The sequence below is a fragment of the Felis catus genome, chromosome C2 (genome assembly GCF_018350175.1).
Source record: "Felis catus isolate Fca126 chromosome C2, F.catus_Fca126_mat1.0, whole genome shotgun sequence".
NCBI lineage: Eukaryota > Metazoa > Chordata > Mammalia > Carnivora > Felidae > Felis > Felis catus.
The window spans coordinates 53,094,689-53,121,759 of NC_058376.1; the positions used below are offsets into that span (position 1 = coordinate 53,094,689).

General features: G+C 36.9%; 1 long non-coding RNA gene across 2 annotated transcripts in view; it reads right to left on the reverse strand.

Moving 5' to 3' along the window:
- Positions 1-26,400, reverse strand: part of LOC123379938 — a 33,117-nt gene extending 6,717 nt beyond the window's left edge. Inside the window, exons 1-4 of one of the 2 annotated variants that reach the window (XR_006585019.1) lie at positions 26,341-26,400; positions 25,285-25,345; positions 4,168-4,272; positions 2,116-2,173 (exon numbers count right to left, since the gene is read on the reverse strand). This is a non-coding gene — a long non-coding RNA (uncharacterized LOC123379938). The remainder of the gene's footprint in view (positions 1-2,115; positions 2,174-4,167; positions 4,273-25,284; positions 25,346-26,340) is intronic. The other variant, XR_006585018.1, reaches the window with a different exon arrangement.
- Between the last annotated feature and the right edge of the window lie 671 nt (positions 26,401-27,071).

The window sequence follows — 27,071 nt, forward strand, 5'->3', positions numbered from 1 at the left end:
CCTTCCCATCAAATCTGCGCATCCTGTTTTCTCCTTAAACTGTCATATACCATCTGCAGGACCTTTGTCTGGTCAAAGGTTCTCCATGAAGATGGGATGTCAGCATTGTAAGAAAATAAAATTTAGGCAGAATTTCAGAAAAATAGAATGGCAGTTTCTTGTAACAAGAAAACATACACTCATCCTATGACCCATTAATCCCGTTTGTAGGTGTTTTACCCAAGACAAATGAAAACATGGGTCCACTAAAAATCCTGGGCATAAGTGTTTATAGTAGCTTTAACCATTATAGTATGAACTGAACATAAACCAAATGACTGTCATTTAATGAATAGATAAACTGTCATATCTCCAGACAATAAAATAGCACTCAGCAAAATAAATAAGTTATAAAATAAGATAAATTAAAAATGACATAAAATACGGATACATGCAACAACATGGATGAATCTCAAAAGCATTATGCCAAGTGGAGTAAAGCCAGGCTCAGAAGTCTACGTATTGTTTGGTTTCATTTATATGACAGTCTAGAAAAGTCAAAACAGCAGTGGCAACGAGCAGATCAGGAGGGACAGTGGAAGGAGATTGAAAACGGGCAATGAGGGAAATTTTGGAGGCCATGGAAGTGTTTTCCATCACGACTGCAGTGGTTACACCTCTTTGTGCTGGTCAAAAATCATAGCGCTCTACGCTAAAAAGGATGAATTCTTGCAGTATGTAAATTATATCTCAATAAACATGACAAAAGAATTAGGGCTCCACTGCAGTACTGAGAAACTCATGTACATTTCCTGTTCTCTTTTGGTTTCCTTTCTTTAAAATCAGCCTTCTTCCTCCCCTCCCCACTCAAACCAGCAATCCTGCTCCCCCACCTGGTATGACAGGCAGGCTACGTAGAACATTAACTGTTATTGACCACTGCTTAATTTAATGCTTTCTGACATCTTTTAAGTCTCCACTTAATCTCTCTAATCACCTTGTTTTCTTTTCTTTAGCAACCCTGCTTTCTCTGTAATACCCCACCTTCTGAGAATTAGCAAAGGACTTACTTTGTTTTGGCTGTCATTTAAAGGCTCTAGAAAAGGTGGATGGGACCCAAAATAATCCTCTATGGCTTCACAGCAGCTGTGAAATGCAGATATGGCCTATTCATTTATCAGTCACTCAACAAATACATACTGATGACACACTGGGTGCCAGATGCTGCTAAGCACAGGTGGTCCCCATTGTGAAAGGGGGCAGGTCACTGCCTTTGTGCTGTCCCTGCCTAGCATTAAAGAATTGTAGAGACAATGATGAGGCATTCCAGGAAGAGAAAAGGGCAATGCAAGTCGTTAGAGCAGGGTTCACAGTATTTTTTCTGCTAAGGCACAGTATTCAGTGTGATAGTGTACGATAGTATACGATTGGCTGAGATCAACAGAGGCTGGAGAAGATTAACACCTCCGCTTATCAGCAGCTCTTGTTAGGCTGTAGCGAGTGGTAGGAAAGCTCTGGTTTCAAGAACTCCCCTTGTCTAGGATGAGAGATAAGACTGAGACCTGAAGGACAAGTCTCAGCCATAATGGTGGTGGTGGTCTTGGTGGTAATGATGGTTATAATATAGTGACAGTAGTAGGAGGTAGCAGGAGGTAGGTAGAGGAGGAGAGGTAGTAGTCACGGAGGGTGGCGATGTAGGGTTAGCATTCAGTCACAAAGTAGTAAGTGGGGGCTGTCCTGAGGTGAGTCAATAGTATTATAATAAAAAAAATCATGACAGAGGGGCATGCTATATAAAAATTAATGCATAAATATGTACATCTTTAACAATTAGAAAAGTGTTGGCTAGATTGGATTTTGTACTGACAATTCTTTTCTTTTTACTCAAATCAAGATATTATATATATGACAACTTGCATGTTTTGTATAGACACTTCCTGCCATTAAGGCATTATCCATCTACTGGGAAAAATAGACACACACACACACACACACACACACACACACACACAAAGAAACAAATTACAAAATAGGGTAAGGCAGATAATGTAAATAGGAAAGCATTAACTAGATGAGAAGGGCCAAGAATGGCTCTGTGGTGGAAGGCAGGATGAAGGCTGTGAGAGCTGAATCTACCTGGCTAGGTGAGGTGGAATGTGGGCCTTTCTAGTCACAGGGCTCTCCCAGAGCAAACCTGGAGATGCAAGGAAGAGAAATTTATAAGGGAAAGCAGAGACATATTTGTTGAAATCCTTAAGATAAATTACTTGTCTGCTCTTTCAGAGTGGATTTGTCCCAAACACCATGCTCCATTCCCTTTAGAATCAGTATGCTGCTTCTCATCATTAGCTCTTGCTCCATTGGGGGAAAAATAGCATTATTCTCCCCTTATGATTGCTCTTTATCATCTCACCATAAAAAGTGCTGCATGTTCTAATGTAAATAGCAAGATTAACAGCAGTAACAATAAAAGGTACATTAGCATATTTGCACTTGTAACATCTTTCTGCTCAGACCTCCTGTGAGGAACACACATCTGAGAGGTGTTTTGTCCTGGGCTGTTCAGTATTTTTTTTCTCATTCTGCACAAAGAAGATTGGAAGCCTCTCTAGGAATCTTGCCTGAATCTTGGGGATGGATGTTTCTATGTCCAAGCTAAGCTCAGTGTTGATGGTCTTTAGAACTTTTAGTCTTCAGGCATGAGACTCAGGAAGTGCAGGGAAAGGGTAAAGCTGGTATTTCAGTGAATCTAGAGTTTGTGGTCAAGGTCAGAAATCATTTTCAAAGAGTTAACAAAGTCAACATCAGAACTCAAAGCACCAATAATGAGAAAAACACCTCTGTGACTGAATGCTCCCTTGATGAATTCATTGAATAGTAAATTTCTGATTTTTCCAAGTACATGGATTTCTTCTCAAGACTATGACTGGGATCCTCTTAGCAAAGTAGCCTTACCTAGTTGGTCACTATGCAGAACTACCACACTGAGTGAACGTTAAAAATACAAAGAATATAAAAATACATAATAACAAGGCCAGTCCAAATTTAGTCTGGTTTGGCAAATGTTAACCTATAACTTAGACTCTTGATACCTTATAACCCTCCTTAATTCACGTTTATTTCAACCTCAGCCCTAATGAAGTTCTCATAGGTCTAGTATAAAATCTTTTTCTGGGGCGCCTGGGTGGCTGGGTCAGTTAAGTGTCCGACTTCAGCTCAGGTCATGATCTCACGGTCCATGAGTTCGAGCTCCGCGTCGGGCTCTGTGCTGACAGCTCAGAGCCTGGAGCCTGCTTCAGATTCTGTGTCTCCCTCTCTCTCTGCCCCTCCCCTGTTCATGCTCTGTCTCTGTCTCAAAAATAAAATAAAAAGGTTAAAAAAATTAAAAAAAAAAAAAGGGAGGGGGCACCTGGGTAGCTCAGTTAATTAAGTGTTAGTCTTCAGCACAGGTCATGATCTCACGGTTTGTGAATTTGAGCCCCAAGTTGGGCTCTGTGCTGACAGCTCAGAGCCTGGAGCCTGCTTCAGATTCTGTGTCTCCCTCTCTCTCTGCCCCTCCCCTGTTCATGCTCTCTCTGTCTCAAAAATAAACGTTAAAAAAATATTTAAAAATAACTAATGAAAAAAATAAAATCTCTTTCTAAAAATCATTGATTTCAATTCCTTCTTAAAATTTTTTTTTAATGTTTATTTTAATTTTTTGAGAGAGAGAGAGAGACAGAGCGTGAGCAGGGTAGGAGCAGAGGGAGGGAGACCCAGAATGCGAAGCAGGCGCCCGGCTCTAGGCTGTCAGCACAGAGCCCAACGTGGGGGCTTGAGCCCACAGACCTCGAGATCATAACCTGAGCCAAAGTTGGATGCCCAAACTACTGAGCCACCCAGGCACCCCTTCAATTCCTTCTTAATTGCAGGTTGCATTTTTTCCTTCTCGCAGGCTTCTGAATACTTGATCACATTTAGTATATCTTTCTTTTATTAAGTTTATTTACTTTTTTTTTTCTTCTGTAATCTCTGCACCCAGTGTGGGGCTGGAACTCACAAACCCAAGATCAAGAGTCAGGTGCTCTTCTGACTGGGCCAGCTAGCTGTCCGCCCCCCTCCCCCTCCACCCCTCCCCCCCACGCCATGTATTTCAATTCAGTTCACTTTGCTTGATTTCAGCTCAGCAAAACTGTATTGGATACCTACCATGACCTTGGCACTTGAGGATTACAGAGATGACTGATTCTCTTTGCCTTCTACAAAGTAGGACAAATCTTTTGCTTTACACTTTTAAGTTTGTGTCTTGAGTGCCTGCAAATTAAATTGACAAAAGATAAATTAGCAAGAGAAAAGACAGATTTTTTTTTTTCACCTAAGTACACAGGAGAGTTCACAGAAAAATGTGATTCAGTGAGGTGTTTAGAATTTAGGGCTTATATACCATCTTAATAGCAGAAGAACAGGGAGAAAAGCTCTTAATGGGAAAACAAATGACTTCTTAATAGGGGAAGGGGGGGAGGAGGGAAAGGGCACTTATGGAAAAATAAATGACTTTTAGAAAAGATAAATGGGCTCTTAGGAGAGTAATGGAAGGAAGATGGTTTGGTGACCATGTTTGTTTAGGTGTGGCCTGAGGACTTCTCTCTGGTAATAAGAATCAATGATTCCTGGTTGCTCTGGGGGTGGGAGGGGTGGCGGGCTGGGGATTTAAGTCAATGGAGTTCTTTTGGGGGGCTCTACTTTTAGGCAGATAGATTTCAGAAACTCAAATATCTTCTCAAAACAGGTTTTATGCCCAGGTGCTGTATTCTGGACCCCTTTACTTCAATCTGGTGGTGGAGAAATACACAGACCATTGTGTCACAAGAAAGCCACAAGTGCGGTGTGAGAAGAGAGGGGGAAAAGATGAATTCTGGCTGAGTTTTGGAATACCTTGTGAGGGTCATGGGATTTCTGAGCAGCCTCTAAAATACTGGGTAGAATAGAGGAAGTTGAGGACATGAGTCAAAAGGGAGAACAAGAGGGTAGGGAGTCTGGTGGCTTCCTTGGATTAAGAATTTTGAAATATACTATTTCTCTGGTGCTACTTTGCATCACTATTTGTATTTAATCCCTTTGGTTTTATCTATTTTTGTTGTTGTCTTATCCTCATTTATAATTCACTCTATCAAATCCAGTTTTCTTCTCAATTCTCCTTTCTTTGTAGTAACAATGGACCTGTCTGCCACTTTCTTTTCATGTGAACTTAAGCAATCCTCTCAAACTGTGGATCAATTAATAGCATAATGTCTCCCACAGAGCATGAAGAGTATCAGAAACTAAAAATTCACTGCCACTCACATCCACATTGAAATGTCTGATTCCCTTTGTGAATATCTACATATCTGATAATATTTCATTTACACTATGATTTGTCTCAATTCCAACTGATTTCAATATACTTTGTGTTAAAAATATGAGCTTTTGTAGCCAGTCAGATAGGATGAGAAACCAGAAAAACAATTAAGTTGATGGGGTCCAAATTAACTGTGAGGAGAATGGGAGACTGGTGAGGGAGTGTGTGGGGCGCTGAGGGTACTTTTGAACATGGCCCTGCAGGCCACCTCCTTTGCTAAGAGGAAGTCGGTCAGCAGTCCCAGCATTTGGATGAGACTGTTCTAAAAGCATAAACCACAGATTCTTCTAACCCAGGCATTGACCTGCAATCAAATACTCAGTACACAGGGATTTAGAGTTTGGAAAACCACTCCAGTCTCATCGTGCTCTAATTTCCCAGTTCATTGACTAACTGACTTTTACCCCAACGTCTAGGTGGAGAGGTTAAAGTCTTAAACTTATCTGGGGAGAAATTTTGAATATGGCTCAGAAAGAATATAATTCTTTGGAACCTAGACAATACTTAGTTATTTCTTGTGTAGAATAGTACAATTGCCTTTACACAGTTTTTTTGTTTGTTTGTTTTTTCTTTTCTTTTTTTTTTTTAACCTAGGAATTGCTTTTCCTAGATGAGAGGAGTTTTTGTTCCAGAATTGCCTTTCACTCCAGAAGCAGGATACCCCTGCCTGCATGGGCATGAATAGAAAGAGGAAATGAGTACAATTGGCATTGTGCTGCTTTTTGGTCACCTTAATATACCCTATGAAAATAACATCCATATACTAGCAGTGTTTGCTCAGGGACCACGTCCTTGAGTTAAAACATAGCTTCATAAGTCAATTCAAATGTTTTAATGTGCCACCTTTCCCTTAGTACATATTCAAAATATTTAAAACTGTATTGTCTACCTACCACGTATAAGCTCAATTTACCACTTTTCTGCTTAAATATATTTAAATATTCATATGTTGAACCTTCACACAATGACAAGTGGTCAAGCTGATAATTTTTCCCCTCTTGAAGTTAATTGATATTGCTAAGAACCCTTTACACATGTTTTCCACTAAGTAAAACAGTGCATATGAGTTAGAACAACAAAAAGAAGGAGGATAAGAACAGAAATTTATTCGCCGAGGAAAAGAAGATAAGAAGATAAGGACAGTTGAAGGTGGGGGTGGGGGTGGGGCACTAGGTATAAAGACTATTCATTGTGCTTCTGTTTGATGTAGCTGGGTAGGACCTTAGCCCCATCTGGTCCAAATAGTGCCAATTCAAACCACGAGTTGGTGACAGTTCTTCATCCAACATGCTTAATGCTTTGCCCACTTGCGTTATCTTCTCTTTTCATTTGGCAATATGCAATCCTTTTCATACACATATTTTTAGCTGAATAGAGGTTGCCTAAAGCTCATAGGATGTAGATACCAGCAGAATTGGGACCTGATCTGACCCTTTAGTCAAAATAATAAAACAAGTTTATTCTTTCATTAAAAAGAAATGTTTTTTATTCATTAAGAAGACTCCTTTTTTTCCCCAACAAGTCTTTCTCATATTTACATTATTTGCACCTACTCTAGAGTCTACCATTGAACTAAAGACATTTGTTGAACTAAAAGTAAAAGGAAGAAAGACTGAATGTTTTGTGAAGAATCTACACAGTACAAGCCAGGGGAAGAGAGGCAAAAATGTGTGTGTATGTGTATGAGTGGGTGTGCATGGTACACACACAAATGTATGTGTATGTGTGTAGGAAGAAGGATGGATTAAAACAGGCTATGATTAGAGCTCCCTGTTCTTCCTTATGGTATAAAACAGTGAAAGCAGATCTTTCTTCTTCCCATTTTAACAATGAATATTAAGAGAGGAACTTGTACAGTACATTGTAAAAGTAGTGCTAATACGTTTTAACCATAAAACTATTATGAAACACCAACCGGGATACACATTGTGGTTAAGGCTCAGCTATCAATTTAGATCCTGCCTCTACCATCTATTTTTTTGTGGACACTGTACCAATCACTTTCTTCTTTTGAGTCTTGTATCTGTATGATGGAAGTAATAATAATACCTATTCCTTGGAGTAATAATGAGATTAAGTGTGATGATTCATACACAGCACATCACATAGCCCCAGCACATTGTACGTCCTTGATAAATGTTAGACTAATTTTTGTGTGTGTGAAATAAATCAGGCAAATTAATTACTCTTGGTTTTCATTTCACTTGCATAAGATGCCTACTTCCTGGATACTAAAGAGATTCCAAATACTTTTTAGATACTAGAGTATCAGGAAGAGCATCAATATTATTAGAGTTCTATGAAACCTTTCTTAAATTCTTTATTTTTTTTTTATCTGAGAATTTCCTGAGGATAACCTGGCCTTAGAACCGGTGCTGACTTACCCATTAGGTATAGCAAGCCCAGTGTCTGCCCATTGTACCTTTAAAGGATCACAAAAATATTTCAATCTCTTTTAAAATCATAAGAAATAGGGGCACTTGGGTGGCTCAGTCACTTAAGCATCCAACTTTGGTTCAGGTCATGATCTCATGGTTCATGAGTTCAAACCCCACACTGGCAGCCCGGAGCCCACTTTGGATCCTCAGTCTCCATGTCTCTGCTCCTCCCCCACTTGTATTCTTTATTTCTCTCAAAAATAAATAAACGAAAAAAACCATAAGAAATATATAAACTTATAGGTAAAACATGTTTTAATATATAATATCGATATATTCATCTTTATACCAGTGCAGTCATAAAATAACATTTACAATATTTTTAAAATTTTTTTTAATGTTTATTGATTTTTGAAAGACAGAGAGACAGAGCGCAAGCAGGAGTGGGGTGGAGAGAGAGGGAGACACAGAATCTGAAACAGACTCCAGTCTCCGAGCTGTCAGCTCAGAGCCCCACGCGGGGCTCGAATTCACAAACCACGAGGTCATGACCTGAGCCAAAGTCAGATGCTCGACCGACTGAGCCACCCTGGCGCCCTACAATATATATATTTTTTTAATTCATGAAGGGGCCCAAGAAGGCAACACTACTGAAGGCCTATGAAAATCATAACTCAGCCCTGCTTAAAAGGTAATACCAGAAAGCAGGTAATAGAATTTTCCTTAGGTGATCTAGTGAGTCAGCTGCAAAAGGGAACAGTGGTTTCCCTTGTTATTTTTCTGCTTAATTGTGGATGGAGAGGGGTGGGATATGGCGGTGGCTAGGTAGGGTGGTGGACTTGTCTTGCTAGAGTGTACCAGGCATGTTTTTCTCAGACCGATATTGACACACATCATCACAGGAACATTGACATCTGGAAGGACAAAGTAGAAAGAAATGTAGGTGAATGAGGCCAGGGTAAGTAATTCAGGAAACAGGGAAAGAGGAATGGAGACAGAAATGAGTCTTACTGTTCTTCAGATATGAGGAACAGCACCTCATTTAAAATCATACAAATAATTTTTAAAACCCACTGGAGAACTGAAATATAAAGTCATAGAAATATGTGCTGCTACAAATATTACAAGAGTCCCTGTGCTCAAGAGGAACTAAGTTATATTTAAAACATGCTGACATGCAAGTACAATGTCTGAACAAAAAGAATCTGAACTTGTTGTTAAGGCAAGCCCGGCGCTTAATCCTTTGGTGTAGTTATTTGAGTTTAGTATGTGATGTCTCATAAGATAATTTTGGACATATCAGGACATGTTATACTTAACTAACAGTCAGGAGGAGTCTTTCTTGTTGCTTGGTTTTGTGGTATTGCACAAAATTAGATTTACAAATTGCTTTCAATACTAGTTTGGAGTTATTTAACAAGTTATGAAGGGCTAGGATCTCTGAAATAAAAAGTGTAAAACAATAATTTCTCAGGAGACCGAGATTTAAAAATCACTGGTATCTACCATATGCCCCAAACACACATTTTTATTGTAGTCTATAACATGAAGCGTTTAAGCAATCTTGAGGATACTATTTTGAATAAATTGCATAACACTCAGTTTAGAGAATCCTACTCATAGCCTGCAATGAAAGATTGAACACCCACAGTGTAGGTGACACTGTATTAGGCCCTGCAAATTTTGATCAGTCCTGCCAAGTATAGTACAGCTGAAAGAGCTCCAAATTACTTGAGGAAATAATTTCACTTCTCTTAACCTCAGTTTCCTTATTTGTGCACCAGAGGTGGTAGTTCCTGCTTTATAAATCTATTGTGAGGCTCAAGTCAAACAATGCCTATAAATGTGCTTTGGAAATTGCAAGGAACTATGAAAATATAAGATATGGTTATTACTATCCTTTGGGCTCAGTTTTGATACCATGCCAATTAATTATGATTATTTTATGAGTGGTATGGGATATGGGACTGATCTGTGTGCTTAAAAATAAATGTGCGTGTAATTTAAGATTTAGTCCAATGGTGATTTCTCTCAGGAACAGCAAAAGCAAACACCCTTAACCAGCAGCAGCCTCAGTTGCTCTTTGTTGCCTACTCAGCCATTCTGCAAGATGACTTGGTTTTGCTTTTGGCAAACGTGTTTGCTCTCAGAGTATCTACTGAAAAATTGTCGATGGAAATAATGAATGTGCACTGACAACACATTTATTCAGAATCTCTGACTTCAGTGACAAATCAGTAGCAAATCCATCCCGATTCAATTTGAATGCCTCCCTTTGAAGCCATGATTTAGGACCTTCACATCTAAAATACATTCCTAAAATTGATAACCAGATGTCTAATTTTGTAGTAATAGGACCTAAATTATTTATGCACATTAGCTTTGTGAAATTTGTAGACAACAAAGGCAAAACTAAGCAGATAGCTTTGGAAATGCCTTGTAGCTCCAACTTTCACCTGTTTTTTTTTTTTTATTTCAACCTTTCAACTCACCTTTATTGAGTATCTACTATATTTACAGTGCTACTATGTACATCATTTCGTGTAACTTTCATAGAAACTCCACTTTAAAAACTGAGGAAACCAAGCTTCGTAGAACTTAAAAACCTGTCCAAGATGACACAGCCATAAGTGATGACTCCTCCTACTAAGTCCAAGAACAGCATTCTTTCAAAAACAACACAATTTATCACCCAGATCTATATACGAGGCAGAGAATGTTCTCATATTCTCTCTGTCCTTCTAATCAAAACTCGATCTCAGGAAAGAATTTGACAAACGGATTCACAATAAGGTGGTAGTACATAAATGATTCATAAGGCTTAAATTCATATCAACACAAGAAGATATATATTTTACCGGGGGAAAAACTATTTGTCATCATATGTCAAATGCTTGAAACTCTTCCTGAAGTTTCAGACATCAGCGTGCAAGTAGGTTAAAGGAACTAATCTGTACTCTGAAATCGTATCACATAAGTGATTCTTCCCCATTCAGTAAGTGGCACCCAGAGCTGGAACGGTCACAGAGGACTGATGCTTTTTTCTTTCATTTTAAGCTTGTGTTTAGGTTTGTAACTGCTTCTGATGGCCTTCGCTCATCAGAAAAAAAGTCACCTGTGCTGAGATTGCTGTTATGTAAAATTGCTCTCCTGCTCCTCCTCCAAAAATCACCATAAAGATAGACAATATATCACTTTTTTTTTTTAAAACATGGCTACAACCAAAAGCAAGATAAACGTATCTGAAGACCAGAAGCAGAATAAAAACATGTAACAGTAACTGTAGTTTCGTTCACAGCTCTTTTGAATTCTAGGACAAGAAACAATCAGAAGCAGTCATGTATTCAGCTCCTGAAGATCAAAATGGCTGGGAGAATAGGGCCATGTTCAGAAATAGCAAGGTAGACCAGAGCACCCATGGCCATAGGCAAATACTCAGCTTTGCTTAGAGGGTGGAGAGGAAGCACAAATAGCTATTGCAGCAAAGCTGGGCCATGCTCCAACCAGCGTAGTAATATACCTATACTCTATCCTTGCGTTAAGAAACTCTGGTTGCCGATAAAAGAGCAAGGCAGGTAGAGACAACTGTGAAATGGTCACACACGAAGAGGTGAGGGGAGAGAAATTAAACAGAAACATCGGGAAAGGCACATTGGAGAAAACACACCTAAATTTCAAAGCCTACGCAGAGAAAAAATTAACCATGAAAGATAGTCATCAAACAGGTATCGATCTGGTAACATAATTACGTTTTGGTAATTTGAACAAGTAAGATCTTAAAATGCATGAAGGAAGGAAAGAAGAAATGATTTTGGAACCAAAAAGATAGTCAAGAATCAAAAATAAGTTATGAAAAGAAATATACTGAAAAGAAATCTTAGAAACGAAAAATGTAGCCCTTGAAATTAAATAACAATAACCCAAAACCCTGAGTAAACTGGGTGAACAGCAGGTTGTCAGAACTGGAGAGGATATTAATGAATTAGAAAGAGTACTGAGAAATTCACCTAGAACACTTAAGAGAAAGAGAAAGAAATGGAAACTGTGACATCAAAATTATAAGAGATTTGGAGAATGGTCTGATTTAAATTACTTTTCCCCATAAAATTTTCAAAAGAAGTGAACGTGTCAATATTTAAAGAGATAGTAACTTAGAAATTGCCAGGCTGAAGGACCAAATAAATCTTCATTTACAAAATACAGATTAACAAGACGAAATTCAACAATTCTCCACCTTGACAAACACAGCAAAACTGTAAAATATCACAGCTAAAAAGAAAATTTTAATATTTCCCTGTGGGAAAAGCAGACTCCCACTGATAATTCAAATGAGAAAAGCCATTTCTTGAGAAGTAGACAATAGAGAGGCCAGAAGACAAACTTCAAAGTGCTGTGGAGGAAAGGCACCCAGTCACAATCAGGTGCAACCCTAGACTGTCATTCAAGAGTGAGGATGCTAGCAAAACATTTTGAACATCAAAAAAAAAAAAAGAGTAATGGGTTTTTTTACCCATAGACTTTGGCTGAAGAGATTCTGAAGCATTTACTGTAGCGAAAAGAAAAGTTTACCTGGATAGAGGGGTAGGATACAGAGGAAATGGGAGGGGGAAAAATTACAATAATTGTTTGTACATTTGAATAAAAATAAATAATTTTGTGGAATTTTTTGTTATTGTTTTCTTTTTTAAAAAGTGGAAACTAAAACTCTGGATAGAAATAATATAGATGAGGTCTTGGGCACCTGGGTGACTCAGTCGGTTGAACATCGGGTTCTTGGTTTCAGCTCAGGTCATGACCTCATGGTTCCTGAGTTCAAGAACCGCATCAGGCTCCAGGCTGTCAGTGCGGAGCCTGCTTGGGATTCTCTCCCTGGCCCTCCTCTGCTTGTATTCTCTCTCTCTTAAAATAAATAAACTTAAATATATATACACATATATATATTTATATATGTGTAGATGAGGTCTTGTGGGAGAGGAGGAAAAGAGATATTCAACTGCTGTATGTTAGAAAAACTTAAAGTTTAGAATATATAGGCTCAACTTCATTTCAAGTAGTTCATTTGCTGGAAATGGGCTTCACTTGCTGCTTAGTGACACAGGCCAATTCAAGTTCTCTGACTTTCCCTGTTTTCTGCCAAAATCAAATAATTAAAATAAAATAGATGTTGATGATAGTAAAGGAAAAAGTAAGCTCAGGAAAACATTTGAAAAATTGCCACCTGGTAATTATGTATCTAAATACATATCTAAAACATGTAACCAGTAAAATAACAGAAATGCAATTAAGTCCATACAAGCAAAACACAGAGTTTAAAACATTTTATCATTCCAGAAAAAGGTAAGAAAAGAAGGAAAAGAACCTAGGAAAATCAAAGAGAAAAGGGAACTCAACATGCCAGATATGGGGTAAGATCAATAATCCATTCATCTATTAAAATACAGAATCTATCAAAATGTATTTTAAAATATCCATATGAAATGCTTTTTTAAGAGATACAAATAAAGCCAGATAATACAGGAAGTTTGAAATAAAAGGACATAAAGTGAAATGTGAATAAAAATGATATGCTTATGTATTATGCTAATCAAAAGAAAGCTGATACACTATCATTAAATAATGAAACTATTAACTAGAAGTTAAAGCAAAAACCTCAACACGGATGAGACTCTCCATAATATTGGCGTGTCAACCAATGCACATAGATATTATAAATTGTGATATTCTAACAATATGCAATTAAAGTACAGAAAGTTATAATTAACAGGATTGTAAGAAGAAATGAACAAATCTACAATCATAGTGGGGAACTTTAAAATATTCTGCAAAGGGCTTGTTAAGCAAAGAAATATTATCAAGGCTCAGAGACAAACTGAAAATCAGACTCCTCTTATGTATAGAGAACAAACTGATGGTTACCAAAGGGGAGGTAGAGAGGAGGATGAGTGGAATAAACGGAGATGAGGTACACACTTGTGTTGATGAGCACGGTAATGGGCACTGGTAGGTCACTGTGTTGGACACCAGAAACTAATATAGTGCTCTATGTTAGCTATACTGGCATTTCTTAATGAAAACATATATATTATCAAGGCTGTATAAAATGTAAGCAATGTAGTGAACAGCATTATTACCTGCCTATCTCTATTCACCTTCCTACCTGTCAAACTCTACATCCAAGAAAGATATTGTACATCTTTCCAGTACACATGAAACCAATAAAAAAATTGATCAGCATAAGCCATAGGGGAAGTCTCAAACCAAACAAAACAAAACAACTGTTTGTATTATCTGATCACAAAGCGATACAAAGAAAATAATAAAATAACAAAAAAGATAGTAAACACTCAAACAATCATATACATGGGAAAAATAAACACACACATACACACTATAAATCACTATTAAGTTAAAGAAGAAATCACAACGAAAAGTCCAAAGTATTTAAGAATGAATAGAAGCAAAAATAAATTTAAATCAATAAATCAATAAAAATGAACAACAAGCAAAAAAGTTACATATCAAAAAGTATGGAATATGGTTAGAGTCATAATTAGCAGAACATTTGTTGGCATACATTCGTACATTAGAGAAAAAGAAAATTTAAAATATATGAACTATGTGGTTATCTTAAGATTAGGTGAAGTAAAAATAAAGGAAATATATTTAATGTTTATTTATTTTTGAGACAGAGAGAGACAGAGCATGAATGGGGGAGGGTCAGAGAGAAAGGGAGACACAGAATCCGAAACAGGCTCCAGGCTCTGAGCTGTCAGCATAGAGCCCGACGTGGGACCTGAACTCAGGGACCGCGAGATCATGAACTGAGCTGAAGTCGGACGCTTAACGGACTGAGCCACCCAGGCGCCCCAAGGAAATATATTTAGTAAATAGAAGGAAAGAAGTTATCCTTTTTAATTTTTAAAACAATTTTATTTTAGAGAGAGAGAGAGAGAGACAACATGTGCATGAGGGAGAGGAGCAGAGGGAAAGAATCCCAAGCAGGCTCCTCAGCTCAAGGTTCCATCTCAATCAAGATTTATGAGTTCAAGCCTCACATTGGGCTCTCTGCTGTCAGCACAGAGCCTGCTTTGGACCCTCTGTCCCCTTCTCTCTCCTCCGTCCTCCTCTTTCCCCCTTTCTCTCTGCCCCTCCTCTCTCCGTTCTCTATGTCTCAAAATAAATAAATAAACTGAGAAAAGACTCAAAAGGAAAAATCTAAACAACTTAATGCCAAAAGGAAAATGTTGTGAAAATATTTATATTACAAACATGAAGAAACAGAAAATGTGCAGACAATAAGCTCATCAAAAAGTTGATTCACCCTCTCCCCTTTCCCTTCTCACCCACAGTAAAAGGAAAAGATGCCAAGCCCGGAAGGTTATATAGGTAAGCTTGTCAACTAATCTCTACCTAATGAAACCTGTTCTAAAACTTAAAAAAGTGAAAACTACATAAATGATTTTATAAGAGCAATATAATCTTAGTAGAAAAATCAGACATGAAAGTAGGAGAAAACAAACTCACCAACCTCGTGGATGAAATGGATAAGATACTAACAAATGAACCCAAACTATGCATTAAATATTGACATGTCCTGATAAATTGGGATCATTTCAGAACAATGCTAATATAATCTATTAAAGAATAAAAAAAAAATAACAGTGGATAAAATTTAACACAGGTTCAAGATTTTAAAATCTTAGCAGATTTGTGTAGATTCTTATTTCATGGCAGGTAACAACAAATAAATTATTCAAACATCATACTTACTTTTAAATATTTAGAAATTTCTTTTTCTAAAGTCAGTTTTGTCTTTAAAGTTGTATACAATATGATTGGGTTGATAGAAACTCAAGGAAATCCACAGAAAAACTCTTAAAATGAATTAACATATCTTACTGATTTGGTATTAAAATCAATAATATTTCTATGTATTAGCCAAAGCAATTAGAAAATGTAATAAAAACAGGGACGCCTGGGTGGCTCAGGTCATGATCTCACCGTTACTGAGTTCAAGCCCTGCGACGTACTCTGTGCTAACAGCTCAGAGCCTGGAGCCTGTTTCAGATTCTGTGTCTCCCCCGTCTCTGCCCCTTCCCTGCTCACACTCTGTCTCTGTCTCTGTCTCTCAAAAATAAATAAACATTAAAAAATATATAACAAAAACAAAAATATATGATTCAGAATAAGTCTGAAATAGAATATTTATTTTATAAAGAAAATTAAAAAATAATAAAAAATATAAAAAGTAGTGAATAAAGGAGACTATATCATGTCACTCAATAAGAAACTTACATCTTAATCTCTTCAACCAATTAATCTACATAGTCATTGTAATTGGCAAAGTCTTAGATTCTGACAAAAATTATTTTAAGTCAATTTTTTTTAAAGTGGGAAAACAAAGAGGAAGGACTTGATTCACCCCTATCATATTTTAAAGCCATAATATTAAATAAGATTTAATTGGGAAAAGAGTCAGCAAAAAAGGCCTGGAAACAGACCCAAACCCATATGGAACGCAATGTGTGATAGAGGTGGTAATACAAAAAAAACATTGAAAGATCAGTTCTGCAGGTTTGGTGCTAGGTCAGCTGACTTTACATACGGTAAGAACATTACATGATTCTCTGTCACAAACCATACCCACCAAAATAATCATGTGGATCCACAGCCTAAACATGAGCAGCAAAGCTAAAAACTTTTAGGAGAATATGTATGAGATTATTTTTCTTATAATGTGGAAGGGAAGAACTTCTTAAATAAGATGAAAAGTCATGAAGGAAGTACAGATAAATTCAACACACAAAGATATGAAAAGAGAATTTTTTACTTATGTAACTAAGGTTAGATAACTATAATGTTAAAAAGAACTCATAAAAGTGAACAGTAAAAAAGAACAACCAATCTGGTAGATTAGTAGACAACATGCATGGAAAGTAATTCAGAGAAGAGCAAACTTGAATGTTTAAATTTTTTTTAAAATAATGCTCAGTTTCATAACTAATCAAGGGAATATGATTTAGATAAGATAATGTACTTTGACACTAATAAGAATAGAAAAAAAATTAAAATTTGACCCTTCTAGATATAATTTAGAATGTGGGTAAATCAAAGCTCACATACCCGGGAAAGTCTACGGCCTAAGGACCAATTTTCAGATTGGCAAAATGTATCATAAAGTTGAAGATGTTTCTACCAGCACCTTAGCATTTCTCTTCAGACCTGTACACACCAGTAGCTTCCTGCACATCTTATGAGGATATCAGTAAGGATGTTTACTCTAAAATAATTTGTAATAGTGAAATATCAGAAACTGAAAAATCAGTATCAAAAGGGAGTGACGTGTCGACACGACTAGATCTGAAAAGGATAATATTGAATGAAAAAGAAAAATAAGTTGCGAATGTTAGCACACAATGATAACATTTATGGAAGTTTAAAATATACAATGTTTTGAAAGTGACAACATATACAATAGTCCTCCCTTATCTGCAGGAGATACATTTCAATACCCCCAGTGGATGCCTGAAACCATGGATGTACTGGACCCTATGTATACTATGTTTTTTCCTATACATACATACCTATGATAAAATTTATTTGTAAATTAGGCATAGTAAGAGATTAACAACAATAATAAAATATAACAATTATAACAATATATTGCAATAAAAGTTATGTGAATGTGCTCCTTCTCCCACTCAAAAAAACTTATTGTACTGTACTCAGCCTTCTTGTGATGAGGTGAAATGACAAACTGCCTATGTGATGAGATCAAGTGAGGTGAATGACATAGGAATTGTGATGTGGTGCTAGGCTACTGTTGACCTTCTGACCATATGTCAGAAGGAGGATCATCTGCTTTTGGACTGTGGTTGACCACGGGGAAACTGAAATGCAGAAGCAAAACCACGGATAAGGGAGGGGGGCGGGGGAACTACAGTATATGAGATAAAAGTGGAAAAGGACCAACTGCCTGAATCACAAGATTACAATGGCTGTGGCTTCTGGAGAGTTCCAAATAAGTAGAATGATGGAGCACAGCCAAGGAGACCAACTTTATTCATAATAATTGCATGAATTTTATGAAAACATGTCTGAAGCTAATATGAAGAAGAGTAAATATTTGTCATCTTGGGTAGTGGATACATGTATGTGTTATTTGCTTAACTTTTCTGGATTAAAAATTTTTTTCTTCTTTTATTTATTTTTTTAAAAATTTTTTTTTCAACGTTTATTTATTTTTGGAACAGAGAGAGACAGAGCATGAACGGGGGAGGGGCAGAGAGAGAGGGAGACACAGAATCAGAAACAGGCTCCAGGCTCTGAGCCATCAGCCCAGAGCCTGACGCGGGGCTCGAACTCACCGACCGCGAGATCGTGACCTGGCTGAAGTCGGACGCTTAACTGACTGCGCCACCCAGGCGCCCCTCTTCTTTTATTTTTAATTTTAGAGACAGAAAGAAAGTGTGAGTGAGGGAGAGGGGCAATGGGAGAGGGAGAGAAACAGAGAGAGAGAGACAGAGAGAAGAGAGAGAATCTCAAGCAGTTTCCACACTCAGCCTGGAGCCCGACCTGGGGCTCAATCCACAACCCTGGGATCACTACCTGAGCTGAAATAGAGTCAGGCACTCAACGGACTGAGCCACCCAGGAATCCCTCAATTTGTGTCAAAAGATGAAATAATAAACTAAACCTACCAGTGTGTGTGCAAATGGTGTGCCAGAGCACTCTTTAGTGGGATCACATGTCTTCCTTGAGAGATATATTTTATTTTATTAGAGGAAAATATATGTTTTTCTTTATTCCTTTGGTTTTGAAGACGAGGAATTTTCCCTAAACATTCCTGTTTTTTTGGTCCCAACCTTACTATATCTCATTTGATTGTAACTGAACTCCTGTCTGTCTTTGGAGCCAGTGGCTTGCCTGTGAAAATGCGTTATATGCTCTCCCTACGTTTATTTTCTGTTTTATACATTGTTAAAGCTGCCTTTACATTTTTATCCTACATAAAAATATTTCCTTTCAGGCCTATTATCAGAAATTTTATATTAACAAGGGAAGATGGTAGTACAATGGCTATTTGATTTCATATTTCCTTTAACTCTCAGACAATAGGTGTTTTTCGGCCTGAACAGAATCTGAGTGTTGCACCTAAAATAAAGAAAATAGCCACACATTTATGAAGGCATATAAGGATACTTGTTCTAAACATAATTTGTATTCAGTTATAAAAAGAATCTTTTTTCTAATTTTTTTAAATGTTTATTATTTTTGAAAGAAGAGAGACAGAGACAGAGACAGAGACAGAGACAGAGAGCAAGCAGGGGAGGGGAAGAGAGAGAGGGAGACACAGAATCAGAAGCAGTCTCCACACTCTGAGCTGCCAGCACAGAGTCTGATGCGGGGCTCAAACTCCCAGACTGTGAGATCATGACCTGAGCTTAAGTTGGACGCTTAACCAACTGAGCCACCCAGGCGCCCCTCAGTTATAAATAGAATCTTAATGCAACTAGGAAGGGAGAAAGGTTTCCTGGATCGATCGATCAATCTATCATCTATCTAAATATTATATATTTATAAAAATTATATAAATATATATAATAATATACCTTTTTCTCAGATCTGCAGGGTTTTGAAGATTGTAGCAACTCATGTTTCTATGCATTTTGATTAGCACAAGTTGAGATAGTGAAGATTTATGTAATAATAACACCCCATGCACTATGCACTATATGGAATTACTTTTTCTTTTAAAAAAAAAAGGCATTTTACTTTGTAATGTTCTTTTAAAAAGTGAAAAAAGTGGCAATTAGAAAGAATATTTTCTAGCAACTAGATTTGATCTAAGTTTTTCAATACACCAGCTTCTGATATGATATTTTGAGATATTTTGATAAATGCACAAGATTTTTGTCATTTTTTGTCTCTTTATGGTAATGTAAGAAACGTCTAAAGCAATGGAATTGTTTTAAAAACAGAATTCATTCCAGAAAATTAAAGATCTCTTTCTATTTAAAAACTCTACTCCTGGGATAATATCATTTGGGCATTTCCATATTCATTTCCCCCCCACCCCATTAACAAAAATAGAGCCTATAGCTTTCACAGTTTCATTCATGCAGAAATAATTAGATAAACTACCAGAATTCTTAGCCATGCAATATGGAGGATCAGCGTATAAGTAGAACTCATAGTTCTTTCTTTTTCCTCAACTATTGCTCTTTTCTGAAAGACAGCAACATGTAATAAACCCGTGGTGTTTTTGAACTGTGACATAAACAAATGTTAATGTTGATGAAAAGAAATACGAACATGTGGTGTATTCTCAACCACCCCCTGTCCCCTCCTCCCAGAGTCTCCTGGCAAGACTGCTTTCCTGTGCTTCAATAATGTCTGAGAAGCACTGTATTGAGTGCTCCCAGGGCGTTTTCTACTGCTTATCCACATGGGCCAGGTTATGGACATGACTGAGGAGCAGACACATAGGGCTCTGCTTGGCACGGCAAGAGCCATCCATTCCTTACTCCTGAATCCTCCCTAAGTGGGGTCTAAATCTTCACTCCCATGAAGCTATGTACATCTCCTACTCTAGCACCATCTTATACCCTTCCCAACCCTGTCAACCCTTCAACTTTGTTCCCTGAAACTCGAGTCAGTTATCATCAACTTACCCTTCACATTCAGCCTGTTGTAAAGTCTTCATTCTTTTATTTATCTTAACACAAAAATGCCCCACCACTGGAGACACTGCTTTCCCTGCAACTCTCTCAAGTAATGATTGTCCGTTTCTTTTTTTCATCTCCTTCATGACTTTTCCAGAACATTTGCTCTTCATTCTTCCTAAAAATTACCAACATCTTTGAAGATTGTATCAAATAATGCCATTCCTCTTATTATAGCCACCCTCAATCTTTAAGGATTTAACTTAACTACCTGTATTGCGGTCTTAGTTGCTTTTGCTTCAACATTACTCCTGGACCACACTTCTGCCTCCTTTCCTGGTGCCCTTGCCAAGCTTCCAATTTGGCTGGAGTCCAAGTTGACCAGCAGGGCCTGCGTATTTCACCAACTGTATATACTCTGACCTATCACTACCCTACTGCCTCCCCTTCCAGATGTGGATGGATTGCTGCTGTATTTAATAATACATATTGGGGGGGGGGTACCTGGATGGCTCAGTTGGTTAAGCATCCAACTCCTAGTTTTGGCAGTTCATGGGTTCAAGCCCTGCATTGGGCTTCACATTGGCAGTCAGGAAGCTGCTTGGGATTCTTTCTCCCTCCCACTCTCTCTGCCCCTTCCCTGTTCTCTCTCTCTCTCTCTCTCTCTCTCTCTCTCTCTCTCCCCCCCCCAAATAAATAAATAAATAAATAAATAAATAAATAAATAAAACTTAAAAAAAATAATACTGTTGAAATTTTGGGGTCAGCTCCCTATGATATGAACCTTGACCAGTGGGATAAGGGAGATGAAAGAGAACAGGGTCCATTAATAACCCTGTATCTCTCCCTTCCACAGACTGTTCGAGTTTATGTTTGCTCTTTGCAAACTTTCCAGGGAAGCCCCACCTACTAAGTGTGGGCTACCTTGTCTCTTTATAAGGTACACTTCTTAGCACTGCTTCTCACTATATAACTTACATTTTTCCTTCCCTCACCTCTCTTATGTTCTTCATCTTCATTGCACTTTTACCTACTAATAAAGTATAAGTGCTCTCATCTTTGTCTCATGTTCTATTTTCTGAAAGCCTAGAGCAAAGACAAACAGTTAATATCTGTGAATATATTCTGTAGAGACCAGAAAGAAACCAATAAGAAATTTCCAAGGTGAAAAGAAGATTTATCCGTGGGTCCTTCATTCTTGATTATGAATTTAAGAAAAATGATGCTCAGTGCTTAATGAGCCACAAGACAATATCTTTTCTCTGGTTCTTTTACCAGTGGGCTTTTTCTGTTTGTCACCTGAGATTACATTTTGTTATTTGTTATTTTCTTAATAAAAATAGAGTAGCAGTCTCACATGAAGTGGATCAATGTAAGGCTGTTTACTGGGGTCCTTTTGTTTCTTGCTGCCAAACCAGCATAGATTTTGATACAGCCATTTAATGATCAAAAGCTTCATTTTCTTTCAGTCATGGAATCTGCTCTACCTTATGTACTCTAGGCCAGCGATGTCCAGTAGAAATTTTGTTGGTGTGGGGAGCCTGCATGGCTCAGTCGGTTGAGCGTCCGACTTCGGCTCAGGTCATGATCTCGTGGTTTGTGAGTTCGAGCCCCGCATTGGGCTCTGTGCTGACAGCTCAGAGCCTGGAGCCTGTTTCGGATTCTGTGCCTCCCTCTCTCTCTGCCCCTCTGCTGCCGTTCATGGTTCATGCTCTGTCTCTCTCTGTCTCAAAAATAAACGTTAAAAAAAAAATATATATATATATATATGAAATTTTGTTGGTGATGGATACGCTATGTTCAACACAGAAGCCACTGGCCAAAGGTGGCTATTGAACATTTCAAATGTGGCTAGTAAGACTGAGGAATGAAATGTTTAACTTTTATAAAAATGTAACTCAAATATAAATAGCCATATTTAGCTGGTGGTTATCCTATTGAGCCAAATAGTTCTAAACTGGCAGAAGTGATGCTTTAGTAGCCTGAGAAATGCATCCTAAAGTCACCTATTCCCAGACCAACTCTGAAGAAAGCCTCTTTTTGGTATACAGCATGCACGGAACAACAACTGAATAATGGCAAAGATCTCTAAGAGAGGTGGGGAAAAGTGATTATGATAAAGCCTTATAAACTTAACCCTCATAATAAAATAAAGCTATTTTGTAGACATTTTCTGCATCAAAAGTTGCTGCCAAATTAGTGTTGAGTACCTGCAATTACTTAATGATCTTGGGAAATACCAGTTTTTAAGGTGTCCTGATTGTTATGCTTTCTACTATGCAAATTAAAATAATACAACTAATCAAAATCTCCTAAACAATAGTCAGTGTTTGTATTTCCCAACATTAGTGTCAAAGTCGTGTTCCTAGGAAAGGCTTATGTGGAAACTCCTCCCTCTTCTTTTTGAGCCAGGAACCTTTTTTTTTTTGTTTTAACATGCTATCACAGTATCATGTTCATTTCATTCAATTCACTTGTATTTTTATAATTGCACATTCTCTACTGTAATTATTTGGTTACAATCTGTCTTTTCTACTAGATTCTAAGTGCTGTATAAGTAGGAGCATGGCTCTTTTACTCACCTGCCCCAGTGTCTGACATGTAATACATGCTCAATAAAGTGTTGAATGTGTGATCAAAGCTTAACTTCTCTTCCAGTATGTAAAATTCTCTGAATGCCTCCCAATGATTCTTTTCAATAATATTCATTGCCGGTTAACTATGTTTGCATTTGTACCCTATTTTTCCCTCTTACCTTATATAACAGGTAAACTAACCTTCTTCAAATTCACTGATAATTAATGGGAAACTTAAGAAATACCATGTAGATTAATTAAAAGGTTTAAAGTAGTTCTGTTTAGAAACATTAATGATTATTAAGCATTAGTTTTTATAAAAATTGGTCACTAGCTTCAGAACTTTGAAATTTCATAATAGTTTCTTGGTGTTGTAATTCTTGTGACTTTAATCTACCCACTCATGCTGGAAAGGGACCATGGACTAGATTAATATTTTGTGAACTTCCCCTTTGTCCCTTAATCTACCCACTCATGCTGGGAAGGGACCACTGACTAGATTAATATTTTGTGAACTTTCCCTTTGTCCATTTATACCTCCTTGCTTTATCATATTATATAGTATTTGTCATTGAAATATATTGAAGTATGAGTACAAGTTCTTCCCAAATGGGAAAGTTTCTAAATTCTGTTAGAATGAGTTACTGACTATATATACTTTCATAGCCAAGATTACTCATTTTTTTTCCTTCCTCATAATATTTTTTTCTAATTCTCTCAGAGGCTGAATAAGCCTAAATATACTTCAGATCAATAATATCAATATCAGCTAAGAATACTCAACATTTCCGGGCTGTAATTGTACAAATCTTCAAAACTGAGGCCAAACTAGACTGCTTAGGTTGAGATCTATTTTCTTTCAAGTGCTGGCTGCTAGTCTTCTGTCGAAATAGGCATATATATTCACTTATCTCTTACTGTATCAAATGCATTCTTCATTTAATTTTTAATGATTTCCTACTATGCCAAGCTGTGTGTTGTCCACATGAGATAAAGAGATAAATAGGAAACAATCTATTAGCTTATAGGAAGGGACAATGGCACGGACTGTTAGGGGCAACCCAATATTCATTTTGCCTTCATTTGATCGTAATTGAACAATCATTTGTACCATAAACTACCAAGTAAAATATGATATTTTCCAGCCTTACTTGTAGCTAAAAATGGCCATGTGATTATTTTTTGGCCAATGTCATGCATGCAAAAATATCTTCTAAGACTACCTGAAATGTTCTGCACAGAAGCATGGGAGAAATGTCTATTACCATCACCATTTTCTCTCTTTCTATAACCAGAAAAACAGACATAATAAGTAGAGCTCCAGCTAACTTCTTACACCAACAGGTGACACTGATGATGAAAGCCACACTGAAGAAGTCAGAATAGAAAAATGAAAGACTTACTGATTTACTGGAGACTTCTGAAGCCATTATACAGCCTTAAATGCTTATCCTAAGAAACACGTTTTTGTTCAATTCCATGTTTTAAAGTTTTTCTCTTATATGTAAGTTGAGATAATATTAATTGGTGTATATTAGAAAATTGTAGATAAGTACTTTTAGAGCCGTATAAAGAAAATGTTAAGGAGGATGCCTGGATGGCTCAGTCAGTTGAGCATCGACTCTTGATTTCAGCCCAGGTCATTATCCCAGTGTCATGGGATCAAGACCCAGAACAGGCTCTGTGCTGAGTGTGGGGTCTGCCTAAGATTTTTTTCTCTCTCCCTCTGCCCCTCTTCCACTCAGATAGATAGATAGATAGATAGATAGATAGATAAATAAATAAATAATAAAGTTGGGGAGAGAGTAATTACATCTCTTTCATGAGGTCAGGGGTAGCTATTCAGAAGCATAACTATTTGAATTCAGTCTTAAAGGCTGACTAGGAGTTTACCAGGTAGAGAAGAGAAGAAAGGGAATTACAAAAGGGGGAAAGAGCACATGGTAAAACACATAAATTAAAAAAATTTTTTTTATCATTTTAATAGCTATATGTAGTTTAATAATATTTGGCTGAATAATCCATTTGCATAGCTAAGTTAGGTCAATCGATGATGTTGCACACTAAGGAATTTTATATCTGGGTTATGAATAATTTTTAAATCAGAAGAGTGACATGATTAGTTTGGGATTTTATAATGATGGATTAGAGGTATATTAAGCCAGGAACTAGGATAATCCTTCGATGACTATTAGGGTGCAAATACTAGGTAAATAAACTAGGAGAAATTATGACATCTGAATTAATGTATCATCCATGTAAATGGAGAGTGAGGTTGAAAGAAATATTTAAATCAATAAACCACTTACTTTAGAGGTTGTCAAGTGTCAGAGATGAAGGAATGGGTTTCAATATTCATCCATTTTATATCTATAAGGCATCAATAAATAATTGGAAAATAAAATGTAAAATGTCAGTATTTTTAATAACCAAAAATAACATAAAATCTCAAGAAAAAATATAACAAAATATGTGTATAAGACTTTTTCATGAAAAATAACTAAAGTTTATGGATAGTTTGAAGAAGATATTGAAAAGATGTCAATTTTCCCTAGGTTAATTTATGGATTCAATACAATTGCAGTAAAAAATCCCAACTTTTTTTTAATTGATGTTGATTCCAAAATTATTTAATACAATAAAAAAAAATTAGTCTCCATACCCAGTGCAGAGCCCAATGCAGGGCTTGAACTGATCTTGAGATCAAGACCTGAGCTGAGATCAAGAGTCAGTCACTTGGGGTGCCTGGGTGGCTCAGTCAGTTAAGTGTTAATTCTTGATTCCCACTCGGGTCATGATCTCATGATCATGAGATCAAGTCCTGAGTCAGCCTCCACTCTGAGCATGGAGCCTGCTTGATATTCTCTCTCTCTCTCTCTCTCTCTCTCTCTCTCTCTCTCTCTTTCTCTCTGTCTCTGCCCCTCTACTGCTCTCTCTCTCTCAAAAAAAAAAAAAAAAAGTCAGACTCTTAACTGACTGAGTCACCCAGGCACCTAATAGAATGTTTAATAAAATTTTATACTATGAGATATCAAGATGTATTATAAAGTAAGACTAAGTAATATATTATGTTATTGGCAGAAAGGGGAGACAAATAAACCATAATAGAGATAAAACAGGTTGCACATTACAAAAACTGACACAAACACATTGTTACATGATCATCACAAGTAGGATGTTCTGGTACAGTGGAGGAAATAACAGTCTTTTCAAAAATGGTGCTGGGTCAATTAGATATCCATATGAAGAAAAATTATTCTTGATCCCTACCCTTGTACCACACAAAAAGATCAAATATATAAGTAAAATCGTCATCATCATCATCATCATCATCAAACATTCTAGAAGATAATATAGGAAAATACCTTCATAAACTTGAGGTACTTAAAGACTTCTTAAAAAGAGGACAAAGCATTAACTGTAAAGACAAAGACAGATAAACCAGATCACATTAAAAGTGAGAACTTATATTAATCAAAAGAGTAAAAGGACAAGCTATGAGAGGGAAAAGATATTTATGATGTAAAATATACATAGTTCACAAAGGGCTTATATCCAAAATATATGAATATCTCCTACACATAATAAAAAGGAAGAAAATTCAATATTGGCAAAAGATACAAGTAGGCACTTCCCAAAAGTGTCTAATACACCAAAAGTGTCTAATGTGATAATACGGATTGTTGGTATGGATCTGGAACAGTGGAAACTCTGAACCTCTGCGGCTGAGAGTATAAAATTATAGAAAATGGCAGTTATCTACAATTAAACATATACTGATCCCATGATCCAGCAACTCCAGGAATAGGTATATACCCAATCAAAATATGTACAAATGTGCACAGAAAGACATATCCAAGAATTTTCACAACCATATTTTTGTAAGCTCCCAAACTAGAAACAAAGAAGACATTTAATTTTTAAAATTTTTAACAAATATTTCATTTTTAGGTAATCTCTTCACCCAATGTGGGGCTCAAATTCCCAACCCTGAGATCAAGAGTCACGTGCTCTACTGCCAGCTAGCCAGGCTCCCCTAAGCATTTAATTTATATAGAAGAGGTTAAAAAAATTACCAAATAATGAAGTACATCAA